Source organism: Tiliqua scincoides, chromosome 2 (genome assembly GCF_035046505.1).
Source record: "Tiliqua scincoides isolate rTilSci1 chromosome 2, rTilSci1.hap2, whole genome shotgun sequence".
NCBI classification, from domain to species: Eukaryota; Metazoa; Chordata; class Lepidosauria; order Squamata; family Scincidae; genus Tiliqua; species Tiliqua scincoides.
Window position 1 is genome coordinate 51,594,082 of NC_089822.1, and position 13,149 is coordinate 51,607,230.

A 13,149-nucleotide genomic window follows, 5' to 3' on the forward strand; every position below is an offset into this window, starting at 1 on the left:
AAAATTCCTGGTGCAACAGTGAGAATCAGTTAATTTGTAAATAAATTACCCTTTTCTTATTATTTGGGAGGACTTCTGGGTTCATCCAGATTAGATCGGTTAGTATTTGGAAGCTGAGAACCCATATCATATATGCCGCCTAGCCCCTCCTACTATGGCAGGCAACCATGTGATCATAAGGGTTCTCAGCTTCCAAATACTAACTAATCTAATCTGGATGAACCCAGAAGTCCTCCCAAACAATAAGAAAAGGGTAATTTATTTATAAATAATACTTAATATACATAGTACTACAAAGATACAGAATACTGACAAGCCATTCAATATTAACACATAGACTATTAATAAGACTAATAAAAAAAAACAACATTAATCTTTTACTAAGAAGTCTTCCCCCACAATACATTCTAAATAGCATTAACCTCAACTGACCCCAAGAAAGTTCAGTCTCCTCCCCACCAACTGGAAGAGGTTTTATAAGTAACACACCTCACTCCCCCTTCCTTCCCATTCAGCTTCACAGATGCCTTCCAATCACAGGCCCAATCATCCCAGGTCAAGAGGGGGAAAAAATCTCAGTTGGTATGTAAAGTAAAATAATCCTAATTTCTACCTTTCCATGACAAGTAGGGTATAAGTATTCATAGAGAATGAAAAGGATAGAGAGGAGGTTGTGTTGACTGTGGTGTGTCTATATGTTAAAAAAAAAATTAAGAGGTCAATATACTGGAAGAGAGAGCAAACCCCTTCTTAGTATCATTGGAAGTAGAGTTACTATGCTCAGGACATACTATGTTCATGCCCCCAAATATACAGATGTTCACCCCTTAACGACAGGGATACGTTACACAGCCCAACACACATTTTGCTTCCTTAAACGTTACACCAATTCCTGGGTATATCTGGGGTGCTGGTTCCAAAAATGGCAACCGTTTTGCCCTATCATGTCTAGTTTTGGAGACACAGCATAGCCTCTTTAGTGAATGGTTCAAGCAGCTTCCTCATGAGGAAGCCTACACCATGGCTTCCTCATGAGAAAGCTGCTTGAATCATTCACTAAAGAGTCTATACTATAACTCCCAAACTAGACATGACAGGGCAAAACGGATGGCATTTTTGGAATTGGCACCCCAAATTCATATCAAACCACCATAAAGTTTGGGAAACTTTTTTCTGACCCTCAGTTTTGTAGGCCTGTGTTATCAGTGGCAGCAACTCCACTGATACACTACTCCCCTTCCTGGCCTCAATCCACCTACCTGGGTCCACTTGAACTTGCACCAACAAAATTTGTTGTACAAATGTTGTACAAAATTTGTTGTAAAAATGACATTGTACAAATCTATGGTAAGGCCACACCTGGAGTATTGTGTCCAGTTCTGGTCGCCGCATCTTAAAAAAGACATAGTAGAAATGGAAAAGGTGCAAAAGAGAGCGACTAAGATGATTACGGGGCTGGGGCACCTTCCTTATGAGGAAAGGCTACGGCGTTTGGGCTTCTTCAGCCTAGAAAAGAGACGCTTGAGGGGGGACATGATTGAGACATACAAAATTATGCAGGGAATGGACAGAGTGGATAGGGAGATGCTCTTTACACTCTCACATAATACCAGAACCAGGGGACATCCACTAAAATTGAGTGTTGGGCGGGTTAGGACAGACAAAAGAAAATATTTCTTTACTCAGCGTGTGGTCGGTCTGTGGAACTCCTTGCCACAGGATGTGGTGCTGGCGTCTAGCCTAGACGCCTTTAAAAGGGGATTGGACAAGTTTCTGGAGGAAAAATCCATTATGGGGTACAAGCCATGATGTGTATGCGCAACCTCCTGATTTTAGAAATAGGTTATGTCAGAATGCCAGATGCAGGGGAGGGCACCAGGATGAGGTCTCTTGTTATCTGGTGTGCTCCCTGGGCATTTGGTGGGCCGCTGTGAGATACAGGAAGCTGGACTAGATGGGCCTATGGCCTGATCCAGTGGGGCTGTTCTTATGTTCTTATGTAAAATTGCTGGTGCAGGTCTGAGTAGACCAATTAAAACATTATTGGGCTCCTAATTCCAGGAGCAAATGTCTGCTGAACTGTTTGAACACAGCGTCTACAAAATGTTAGTGGAATGGTGTCCAGCAAGTTCAACATGGTTGCATCTGATCTCGAAACTGTCAACTTCTCAGACAGAAAGAGGAGAGGATTAGTGAAAGGAAATGCCAGTCAGCCAGGATGCCCACAAGTTATTTAAAATCAGTGTGATAGAGGTTCAGGTAGAATGTATTCTACAGATCAGGAAAGGTATGCACAGGTTCCAGAAGATGCAGCTGCTGCCTAAGAGGAGACAATACAGACTTGACAAACCAGCGGTCTGATTTGGTATAAGCAAACACTCTATATTCAGCTGAGCAGATAATCTACCATTGCGTTACAGCATTTAAATGAGTTTTCTTAGCACTGTGAAAGAAGCATACTGGAGGAAGCTCCTCAGATACCAATTGGATATGCCACTTGAACTTCATATGAAGTGCAATTTAAAGGAGCATAAGAAGGATGAGATATGATATGAAACAACACATAGTACTAGTGGGGAGGCGATGGAAATGGGTTGTTTGGTTCTCAACAGAGGCTTGTTTCCTTGTTCCAGCCAACAGCATTTATTCCTTAACAATATTTGAGTATTCTCTTATGTAAAACCTGGTATTTTCTGAAAACCAAGCAATGATTTGCAGGTGCCATTGCTGTATTGGAGCAACGGATTTGCGAGATTCCATTTTCTGCAGTAGGTTTAATGCATGTGGTACATCACACCCTGGAAGCAATCCTCGTCTCTCAGCAATTACAAGGGGAAATCGCTGCATGTTTTCCCAATGACTACCATAAATTTAGTTAAAGGGGGAAGAGCAGGGTTCGGCGGCAAGAGGGGAAACTCACCATTCATATTGGTGTTGTCTTATTGAAGGGGTTTGTAAATTCTTGGAAACTGTTGTGTGTGGTGTTACAGGGACGATGACAAGTGTTCCCCTGGAAAATGTACCTGTACCTGCTGTAACAATGGCAGATCATTATTAACACTATAGAAAGCTTAGTGCTTTCTTAGTGCTTAGCCATAGCTCAGTGCAGTGGTTCCCAAACTTTTTCAGCTCCCTTGACTTACTAGGCCATTGGCTGTGGCTCCCTATGTATAGGCTACCATTCTATACATTGTATAGGGTGGTGGGTTTTTTGCAATGATTCCCTGGCTCCCCTGTCTGGTTTCCTCAGCTCCCCAGGGAGCCACGGTTCACATTTTGGGAACCATTGGCTTAGCAATAGACTAGATGCTTTGCAGGCAGAAGGCCCCAGAAGCGATTCCTCACATCTCCTGGCATGGCTGGGAAAATCTTGTCTGAGAAACTGAGAAAGCCACTACTTGCCAGAGAACAACCATATTTATCACCTGAAACTGCCCAGTTACTGAAATAAGTGACACTGCCACCCAAACATGGATGCAAGTCATATCATTTTGTCTTAGTACCAGTTTTAATCCCAGATTCATGGTGTTGCTTGGGAAGACTCACATACAGTGAATCCTCGATTAATGAACCTCCATTTACCAGATTTCAGGAGAAATGGATATGTTCTGCTCCTTTAGAAACTAATCATATATGTTCAGAGCAACTCTATTGACTTATATGCATCTGGATTTATTGAACTTTTGGAATTAATGGACACCCCTTTCCCCATTTGTGAAATTGAGAGTTCACTGTAGTGAGAGAACAGCGTTCTGTACATACTCAGAGGTCCTCTCTTCTTTGCTAAATGTTTTAGATCTCTCCTTTGACACTGAAAATATTGTCCAGACAAAGTTGTGCTGGGCACTGACTCAGATTAAATCCTCACTTGCTTCTTGTAGATGAGTTGAATTTATTTCTCCTTTATGTCCAGATTTCTTCTTGCTATGACTTCACAATGCCCGCTATGCAAATATAGGAAGTGCATACTGCAGTTAAAGCTACAGTTTCACCCACTGCATATGGTGCATACCAACCTCACTGTGCTGTCTGCATTTCATTATTAAAGCTATGTATTTATTATGCTGTGAATATAATTTCCATATGTGATCCTGAATCCCCCAACAAGAGTTATTTCCCTAACTGCATCTCATTGCTGCTTGAGATGAAATATCACACGACTGCACCAACATCACTCAAAATTCAGAGCAGCTGGATTGTTTGCACAAAAAGATGTTCTGGGTTGTGTGTGCGTGTTTGAATGAAACATAGTTTCTGAAGCTTGGAAAAGTGCTTAGCTTGCTCTGTCTCACCATGGACAACAGCCAGTGCACATACATTTTGACTGCATTTACCGCAACATTTCCGGATTTCAGGATTGCGGAAACAGTAACGTCTTCTTGTACATGAACCGTTTCCTATGGGAAAGTCCCACAGTAATCTTTGTCGATCAATCTTTTTAGGCCTTTCAGAAGTAGTGGCACTGAATGAAGAACATACTATCTGGAGAGTCTTTAAAAGCATGTGAAGGATTTTGTCACAGCACCTGCCTGTATAGGGAGATTTGAAATGTTACCCCATAAAGAGAATCACTCTGCGTGGTATCCAGACTTTTGGCTCAGTGGTGCATGGGTGGCAAAAACACTTTCTGGGAATAGAAGGAGAGTTGTGCCCATACAAGGGGTTCTTGGACGAGCAGAATGCTCATTCCATTCACAGACAGAGAGGGTGAACTTTTGTTCACTTGCCCTTGCAGAAAGCTCCCATACTCCCTATGGAACTCCTCAGTAGCTGTTTTGCTGGTGCAGGACTGAGACATGTAAAACAGGTGGGGAGGGAGAGGGAATAGGATAGGCTTTGACCACATGCTCATGCTACCAAACCCACTCTTTCTCTCCCTCATTCTGTCTCCCTCCTCACCCCTATCCCTGCCCAGAACCTCCCCTGTTCCTGCTCCGTTCTGCAAACCACCTGCCCCCCCATCACCACCTTACCTTTCACCAGCATATGGTGGCCTAGTTGCTGGTCTAGCCAGAAGCACCAGAGCGCAGGAAAACATCTTGTGACTTCCCACAGGAGCCAGGCACTTCAGCTTGGATCCTGCCAGCTCCACTGGTAGAACACACGTTCTGCCAGCAGGGGATTTAAATAGGATTGGGTTGTAACTTCCTTAGTCTTGACTTGCATTAGAGTGCAACCATTTGCCTATATTTTGGCAACTGGTGAAAACGAACGTGATATCTAGCAATGAGCTCCAGAAAGTATTGTTATAAAACACGGCGAACAAGCACTTGGCTTTCTATTAGCTAAACTAACAATATGCTGCTACGATTGAAAACACCAATTTGCAGACTTTAAAACTGTTTTCGGAGTTGCTAAGAGTCAATACAGTGATAATTTATTCTTCTTGCAATTACAAAAGTCAATGAGCAAGTATCAATGCCTATATATGCTATTAGGAGTTTCAAACTGTTTAGGCTCCTGAAAAATGTTTATATGTTAGAACATTGTCTTTCCTTATCTGGGCTCTGCACATGTGCTCCTACGGACTGAGTCTTGAATTAATCTGAAATGTATGATTTTGTAGTGCTTCCAAGGCAATCTTCCGCAATATGTATGGAATGAAAAAATGTGCAAGATTAGCACCCTCATACTCTGCATATCAATATAAAGTATTCATATTTTAATACGTTTGCCCTGGTCTTAACCCCTTTTCTGTCACATCGTATTGGCTTGCACAATGGCAGTATGACACAGAGCCTTCCTTCATTCCATTCCTTATGCCGCTGTACCAGGTAGATTCTGTAATAAGCTGTTGACATAATGAGGAACCCACATCATGCTAATATTTGGAATCAAGCTATATTCAAAGAATGACTTGAGGGCTGGAGATCTGCAATAGAAAATCGCTGAAGCAAAAAGAAGAGTTTTGTTTTAAACAAGTGTATGCAGGAATATTATTACTTGGCATACCTGTGTTGTAAGGTGCATCTTTACTGTGCCTATGTTCGCTTGCCTACAGGTTATGTGACTCATAGCCCAATTCTGTTAGGACCTTGGCTGACAGAACTCATGTTCTGTCAGTGTGAGGCTCAGGCCCTAGTGTGGCAACTGCTGTGATGGCATGTGGGCCGGGGCCACCAGCACAATCAGCTGGCAGCATTTGTGCCAATGACCTTCTGACCTTCTAAAACCTTCTGGTTTTAGCCAGAGCAGGTAAGTCAGTGGATGGTGCATTCCAGGGAAGAATTGTGGCAGGAACCAAGACTGGCTGGGGGTGTTTCAGGGGCAGGCTGGAGATGGATATCAGTGGCAATGGTGGCACTGTTATCCTGTGCCCCAGACCCAAACTTGACATGCCCCCTTCGGCTCACTCAGATTTATGCCAGCCAAAGAGCTGGTGCAGATCTAATCAGGCCCATTAGGGACAAGACAGAAGCAGAGTAGTAGCCCAATCCTGAGCTGCCCAGTGCCCAAGGTTGCAGCGGTGCTGAAATGGCTGCCACTGCATCCTATGGACACCAGGCAGCTGTGGGCAGCTCCTGACACCTCCTTTTTTGTCTCCTTCCTCTGGATAAGGTAAGAAGCCCCACAATGGGGCCACTCAACTCTGCACTGGCTATTTAGTGTTGGGCCAAGACGCCCAAGGCGGGGCTTTGGATCTGCCAGTCCCACCCCACAACACTTAACATAAAATACAGACACACAAAATGATAAGCAGTATCAACCAGAAGTTCCACAAAACCAGTACCAACAAACAGAACAAAGTAGCCCACTCATAACTTTATAAATTAGGCCTCAGAAGCTGAACAAAACAAAAAAGCCTTCATGAATCACTAGAACAATGGTAAACACGGCGACAACTTCATATCCTAGGGCAGGGAGTTCCACAGACTCAGTGGCGTAATGGAGAAGACCTTCTTGTACGTTACCACCAAATGCACTTCTATAGTAGTGGAACATGCAAAGAGTCACTCTCTGTTGACTTCAGTGTAGGCAGTTTTATGAGGGGGGAACGTGGTCCTTAAAGTATTCTACCTGTGACCAGATCTACTTTTAAAACAGTTCTTGATATGGCATGTTGGCTGGAACCCTGCACCAGTCACCTATACCAGTAGGTGATTGTTTGATGTAGAAGGAATGCATGCTTGCAAATCATTCATGTGCATGTTGTGGATAGACTGTTCCAGGACCATGAAATGTTATTTTCTCCTTTCTGGCTTGTGAGGCAATGTTAGAGTCTCCACTGTTGTAGAAATAGCATCACTTATCTTCATGTAAATGTAGCATAGATGCAACATACAGCTAAATCCTATAACTGTCTACTAAGTAAGCTCTATGAAGTTTATGGAACTTACTCACAGGTAAGCATCTAGAGGATTGCAACCATAATTGCTCTTGTAAGCATTCTAAAATGGCTTGCTACAAGGGTTAAACTAGCAGCTTACTAACTCAGAACAACATGGGTCCAAGTGGAAACTGGTTTATACCTTTCCCAATGCTAAAGCAAGCTACCACGGTTGAGAATTTTATTTATTTGGAGCCAAGAACAATAACAAATGTTGAAAGTCATTTGGAGAAGTTCCGGTCATCCAGCAAGTCATTCTCTGCACATCACATTCAAGGATGTTGAAAAAACACTTCATTTTGAATTGATTCAGAGATAATACCCTCTCAGATTTGGTAGACATTCCATATGTTGTGTTACACAGCATTGGCCCCGCATGATAAAAAGACACCTTAAAAATACTGCTACAGCATCTTATGAAAATATGTACAGAGTGCATTTGCAAGGGCAGATACATGGATAATTAATTAACGTACAGCTGTTCGTTCTCATTTTACTGTAGCAATATTCATAGTTTGCTGATAAATAATTGAATCTCCCTAACCACCCCAAGTCATCCATAAAGGTGCACAGACGCAGACTTCCTTTTCCTACAGTATGATTATTTTTCCTTTTGTTGGGGCAGTATTTGAGCCTGGAGAATTCAGATAGAAAGATTTACAGAAGTTCATTTTTATTACTTCCTTTCAGTCCGGGGGTGGCTGTAGCTTAGGTTGAGTATAACAGCTGAGCAGATGATCAGGTTTTGTCACGCAAGATTCGCAAAATGGTTTTGTCATGCAGGATTAGCAGGATTTCGGCCCAATCCTGAGCTGGGCCAGCACTGACAATGACCTCCAGCACTGGCGCTGCGTGTCGCAAATGTACCATAAAGCATGCCCGTGACACCCTGTGCCGAGTCAGCCCAGCGCCGGCCAGACGCCGCCCAGTACTAGGTAAGAGGTCCAGGCAGCGGTGAGGGCTTTGGGGGCAGGGGAGGTGTTCTAGATTGGGGGAAGGTGGGTGGAGTGTGCGGCAGGGGAGGAACTGGGGCAGGACCACATCACTTTAAGAAAGATTCAGCCAAACTTGAGTGAGTTCAGAGGGAAATGACAAGGATGATCAGGGGGCAAGAGAATAAGCCCTACGAGAAAAAGTTGAGGGAACTTGGCATGTTCAGCCTGGAGAAGAGAAGGCTGAAAGGGAATATGATAGTGCTCTTCAAATACCTGAAGGGCTTTCAAGTGGAAAAAAGAACAAATTTGTTCTCAATTGCCTCTGAAAGTAGAACTAGATCCAATGGGTATAAACTGCAAGAGAAGTGATTGGATGTTCTTATACGAGGAAAAAATCCCTGATGGTAACAATGATTTGGCAGTGGTATAGACTGCTGAGGGAGGTGGTGGACTCTCCCTCACTGGAAATCTTCAAGCAGAAACTTGATAAGCACCTGCTGGATATATTCTAGGAGAATTGCCCTCCTGCAGTAGGCAGGGGGTTGGACTAAATGACCTTTTTGGCCCCTTCCAACTCTATGATTCTATGATTCCAACCAACAGAGGCTGTGTAGCAGGTTTCCATGGTCGGCTGGATTATCATGCGCCAAGAAAGAACACAAAAAAAACTGAATTGTTTTGACGAGAGCTTGTGAATAAACTATGTTTAGACAGGCTTAGCCTGTTTTTAGCAATTTGAAAATACTAGTAAAGCTGTCAAGCTGTCATTAAAGCACACTTACTGGGGGTTCCAGCCAAAGCAAGTAGAAATAAATTGGCTGTCTTTAGTTTGCAGGCTCAGCAGCTCAGTCTATATTGACTTGTTAGGCAACATCTCATTAACAGTTCAGAGCTTGACTTTGACACCTAAAAGCTCCAGATTTGAGGCAATAAACAAACTTGGTTTCAGTGCACATTCTTAGGGAGGAAAAAACCCTGCATTGATACCAGTGGTTTGGCGCTCGCGTTGCTTATTGTGATGTAATTCCAGTAAACTCAGTTGGCCTGTTCCAGTGTGAGTTGATCAGTTAGCTCCAAGGAAAGGGGACAACTGCCAACGAGGGCTGAGAGACAACTGATAAAAGATTGATTTTAAGTAGATGGCTTTCAGCTGCTGATTAAGTGGTCAATCAATTTCTTTTAAGTGAAGCATTACATTGCATTTAAATTCATGCTGTTTAAATTTAATAACGAGTTCCAGAAGGGTAGTCGTGTTAGTCTGATGCAGCAAAGCCAGCAAAGAATGTTCTGGAACCTGAAAGACTACCAAATTTATTGTAGTGAAGCTTCCTTGACTTACACTCCACTTTGTTAGATGCATAGAGTGTAATCTAGGTTAGAGTGTAATCTAGTGATATATAGGTTTGTGTACACACACACACACACACACACACACACACACACATAAGTATAGAGAAACTGAAAAACAGTGCCAAAAGGCCATGAAATGCAAGAAGTATAATCTGTGACACTTTCTTTCCAAAGAAATACAGTGCATGGAGTGTGTGAATGGGGTAGGAACCATGGTGAAGAGCTAAATTCCCTCTAATCTCTCACTGATGTGGATAGATGCCATTTCAGACCCCTTCAGGCCTGATATGAAGGGAATAAACAGGTCAAGTTTGGTGTTCATGGTAATGTGCGAGCTATATACATTTATCTTCAGTGTAAGAGAAGATAAGTTCAGTGGCAATTCTACAGATCTGGTGAAGAAAATGGCCTACTCGCACATTATCACAAACACCTAACATGCCCCCCCTCCCAAAAACAACAGCCATTTTACAACACTGAAACACTGTTCTGCTGTCACAAAACTCTCTGCTTTTCAGTCCAAACCTGTTTAAGATTAGGCTGTAAGATACATTGGCAAAATAGTATTTCCAATGTTTATTGGTTTTGTTAAAGAAAACCTAAGCCATTGCAAATCTTCTAATGTCAAGATGCTGCTGTGACATGGTATATTTACAGCCGAAACCTAACTGACATTCAACAGTCACAGAGGCTTCCTCAAGGCAAGGAAATATTTTTTCCCTTACCTTAGTGTTGCATTGCAGCTGCATCGGTGCTGGAAAGTTGGTTAGGATTGGGCTGCTATTTATTTCTTTTTCACATTTTTATTCCACCCTTCCTCCAAGGTGCTCAGGATGGTGTTCATATTTTCTGCCCTCCTTTTGTCCTCACAACAACCCTGTGAAGTAGGTTAGACTGTTTAAGGTATGTTAAAAATGAGAAAGTTTGGCTCTAGATGGAAATACAGTCATGTGTTGCTTAGCAACGTTCTGACCAGCGACAGTCCACATATGTGATGGCCACCGCTGGCCCCTGTTGACTCCCCCCCCAAGCCTCCAAAGCTGAGGGGAGCCGTGCTAGAATTGTGCCACTGGAATTGTGCCAGCCAATTAAGAAGGGTGCTTAAATACTATCAAGAAAGATATGCAACAAAGGAATTGTTTGTTTTTTTAATGATCTGAAACTGTCCTTCACAACCGCAGAGCCTGGAACTCCCATCATTTTCAACAGAACTTCTGCAGATGTAAGGCTGGCAACATGCAAGGAAACATATAAATATATTTCATTCAAAGAAACGGAAACATGACTGCAGCTGAAAATGTACTTTTCCAGGTCATAGGATGGGCCCCTGACATATAACACAGAACCTTTCAATACTTCATTTTCTGATGCTTCAAGAGTTTATTATACCAGAAAATAGAGACTGGTGGTGATGGATGAGTTTTGAGCTTCCATGTACTCCTTTTTGGCTAGCAGATTATCCAGATCAACCATTTGTACTTTTCATATTACTTTGAAGGGCTGAACCAGGTAAGTTAGACTCCTTATTCATTGAACTACTGAATAGGATGGGGATAACAAACTGAAATTAAATTTGGATGACGTTCTCCTGGTCAGCAGACCTGCAGATTCAGCAATAATGGTCCAAGATTGGAATCTGGAGGATACTTCTGAGTTTGGCCTTACTCTTGGATGTCCAGATGGTTCCTGTGGCTTGATATGCCTTTACTGAGTTTCAGGTGGATGCGCCAACTGCATTCTTTTTTTTCTCAGATGGACTTGCCATGGTGACACATGATTTCATCACCTTTCAACTGAATTACTGCAATGTGCTTTTTGTGGGGCTACCCTTGCATAGTGAAAACCTTTCACAAGTTTGCACTGCTATAAAATGCACCTGACCAGGACTTGACTGAGATGGAACATTATGATTATGTTTCGCCTTGCTGTTCCAGCTGCATGGTTACAAGTTTGAATCTGGGTGTAATTAAAATTGCATCTTATCACCCTGAAGCCTCTTTACAGTTCAGTACCTAAATCCCCCAAAGGCCATATTTTCAGGGCCTCCAAGAGGAATTTTATCAGGGGGTACAAATTTTCTTTTGGGCCCCTTCCCAAAGGGGTGAGGAGAAGTGAAACAGAGCAGGGAAGGGTGATGAGAGGGGTAGGCAAAATAGGGGGGAGGGAGGAAGCAAGACAGGGCAGGGGGAGGGTGGAAACAGCCAGAAAAGGTCTACTAGGCTTTCCAATGCACCTCTGCACAGTGTCAGCCACTAGATGCAGTAATATGGAAAACTGAATACACTTCTAAGAGTCTATAAATCTTTTAAATATAGAAAATCATTGTAGAAAATTAGTGTCATAGTATTTAGGTTCCAACAAGAACAGCAGTGGACCACCCCCCAGTCCCACACCTGGGGCAAAGGTCCGCAATGGGACCCCCCGCAGGCTGTCACCACCAGGGCCTAGGAGAGGGGGGTAAAGGCGGGTAATTTGTACCTAGGCCCAGGGTCCGAAAGGGGGCCCAGGAGCCAAAGGAGAGGGCCCAGAAAGTTCCTGGGATCTTATGTTTTCCTATCTCACCCAAATTCACTGTCTGCGCATGATGCTGGGGGCACAACTGTGGGCATGCAGTGGCAACCGCTGCTGCAAGCCATACACTCCAGGCCCGGGAAAGCATCCATGACCCTCCTTAACACAGTGTCATATCTGGGAGGAACTGGCCTGCTACAGTTGCTCTTTGGCTTGTGGATCCGATAACCATGAAGGAGTGTATAGGAGCTAAGGGACCACTGCTGGGCCACACCTGCTGCATAAGTTCATTTTGGTGCACACAGCACACTGTCCATTCTATTGTGAGCCCAAACACAAAGATGCAAATTTTCTACTATGATTTTCTATATTTCAAAGATTTTAAAGGAAGTGTGGCTTACCATATTGCTATATCGAGTTGCCAGTGTCACATGGTGGGGTAGACTTGGGCTCCACATAAAGAAGCCTTGTAGACCTGGGCTCCAAATACAATTCTGGCTGTCAGCACCCTCTGCCTGCCCCTATTTTGCCCTCCATTCTGCTTGACCCCATTGCCCCCTCCCCCTTTGGAAGGGGCTCCAAAGGAAACTTTGTACCCCCTGATAAAATTCCTCTCAGAGGCCCTGAAAATCCCCGCATGAAAATCCACCCCCTCCACTCACCTGAGGCTCATGGAGCCTCGCGTGACCTCAGCCCACATTGGGGAAGCCTCTCTGAGGTTCCCTGACGCTATAAACCGTGTATTCCCTGAAAACTGGAAGTAAGTTTCCAACCCCATTGGGAACCTCAGAGAAGTTCCACGGGGTTCTAGAGGCTCATGCCTGGAGTATATGTCCCATCGGACATAATGGTAGGTCCACCACTGAACTAAAATGGAAAGTGTCCTGTGTGTACCAAAACTTCTGCAGCAGCCATAGCCCCGCAGCTGTGTCCCTGAGCTCCTATACACTCATTCATGGTTAGCTGATCCATAAGCCAAAGAGCTAACGAAGCAGGCCAGTTTCTCCCCAGATTTGACACTGTGTT